A 2033-nucleotide genomic window follows, 5' to 3' on the forward strand; every position below is an offset into this window, starting at 1 on the left:
ATTTGTAGTTGTCTATTTTTCTCTATAAAACATAGAGGTCTTTAGAATTGTAACATTAAAGCCATGAAACAGATTTAAAAGGTCAAATATAATACGTTTTATTTTTAATTACACAACACAAATATGTTTTTAATTAAAATCTGTAGAAGTCCAACAATATGTTTACAGATGTGTTTGAGAAATAGATGTGTACTTCCTCAAACTTTATGCCACTTTTAAACATTGAAACGAAATTAGAGACTAACCAAGTTCCCAGTGGAAGATGTACGAAAGAGGATTAGGGCAATAATTATTCTCCCCCTTAATTCTGAGAGAAAGAAAAAAAAAGTCAGAATTCTGAGATTAAAGTCGGAATTTCAGAAAAAGTCAGAATTCTGAGATTAAAGTGCCGCGTGGCCCTAATCCTCCTAATCCTCTTCCGTAAGGATGCAGTCCTCACGTGCTGATGGGGAAATACCAGATTCAATACACAGGTATGATGCATTCATTGTTTCAGGATGACGATACATGTATTCATCTTTTTCGAATTTGCTGTGTGCAAACAGACTTTAATTAATTTCCTGTAAACATTTATTGCAAGTTGTTTTCGGTGCTCAGTTTTAGTAAAAATAAAATAAGCACCTCAACTTCAAATGAAGTTATAGCTACAAATACAATGTCTGAGATAAAGAGTAACAAAGTATCCGGACATTATTGGATGGTTGATGGGCAGTCCTGAAAAATAGATAAACTAATGTAATCATCTGTTTATATGTTTTTAAGTGTTTGTTTTTAGCTTCACGCAATGTCCCACGTGGTTAAAGACGCTCGAAGCGGTTAAATGGCGGGATGTCCGGGTTGCACGTGAAGGCATCACCCCATCAGCAGTCTGGTCAACAACATTCCAGCTGGAGCAAACTCTGCGACTCTCCGCACTAAAACACCGACATGGATGCACTCAAATCAGCAGGGAGAGCCATTATCAGGAGCCCAAGTACGGCGAAACAGTCTTGGACTGCCGGCAGACACAAAAGTAAGTAAAATAATGGTAAAATAAGGGAGGAAACGTAGTTTACTTTCAGCATTTGTTAGGAAATTTATTTTTTCCTCTTGCTAAAATGTATTGACTTTACCTGCTGCTGGGCGCAGTGTACCTTTATTAACAAGGGACCAAGTCAAATGTAATATTTAAAACCTTATTTTTTTTAAAAGCAAGTCATTCAAAGTGACGTTTTCAGCTGTCAGCACAACCCAAACCTGAAGGACATATTTCACTATAACTATAAAGACAGCGCATCATTTCAAAAACTCCACTTTGTAAAGTTGCCAGGTCACTTCTGGTGTTTTGGATTTATCAGAACTTTCCATACAGTACATATACTTTGTAGTACCATAGTTCATTTCTTGCAAAAAGAACTGAAGCTCTCGACTTGACCTCTCTAAGTGACTGTTGGACTCCTGGCAGGGACCACTGCAGACATGTTCCTCTTTTTAGTTTTTATACATTCGCCTTATAATCTAGCTGTTTTTGCTACTTTTTTGCCATCTTATTTTAATTTGTAAAAACAAACAAACTGTATGCCTCTTTTATAACTGTCTATTGTTGTCACTGTTGTCCATTGTTGTCATCATTCTTAGTTAAAATCAGGTCTCTCTTGTAAATGAGTCCTCGAGGCTCAAAGGGATTTACCTGTTTAAATAAAGGTTGAATGAAAAGTACAGCAACACATAAAATAGTTTGGACTTTTTATTATCCTATTATGGAAAAAAAAACTTTCTACTCTGGCAACAAAGTTCATGCTCACTCATCCAGGTACCAAATCCAATAATTCTCAGTCGGGTCATCTGGACTGTTTTTTTTTTAGGGAGACGTTTCGCCATCTATCTTTCTACTCTCCTGTAGGGAAACTTCAGCTGACTGTTTAGGGCCATCGTTCAGCTGGAAATTGAACTCCTAATCTCAAACTTCCAACAAGTTTGTCCTAAAATATCATCTGTATTTTGCTCCATCCATCCATCCATCCATCCATCCATCCATCCATCCATCCATCCAT

The sequence above is a fragment of the Nematolebias whitei genome, chromosome 19 (assembly GCF_014905685.2).
Source record: "Nematolebias whitei isolate Nwh7 chromosome 19, NemWhi1, whole genome shotgun sequence".
NCBI lineage: Eukaryota > Metazoa > Chordata > Actinopteri > Cyprinodontiformes > Rivulidae > Nematolebias > Nematolebias whitei.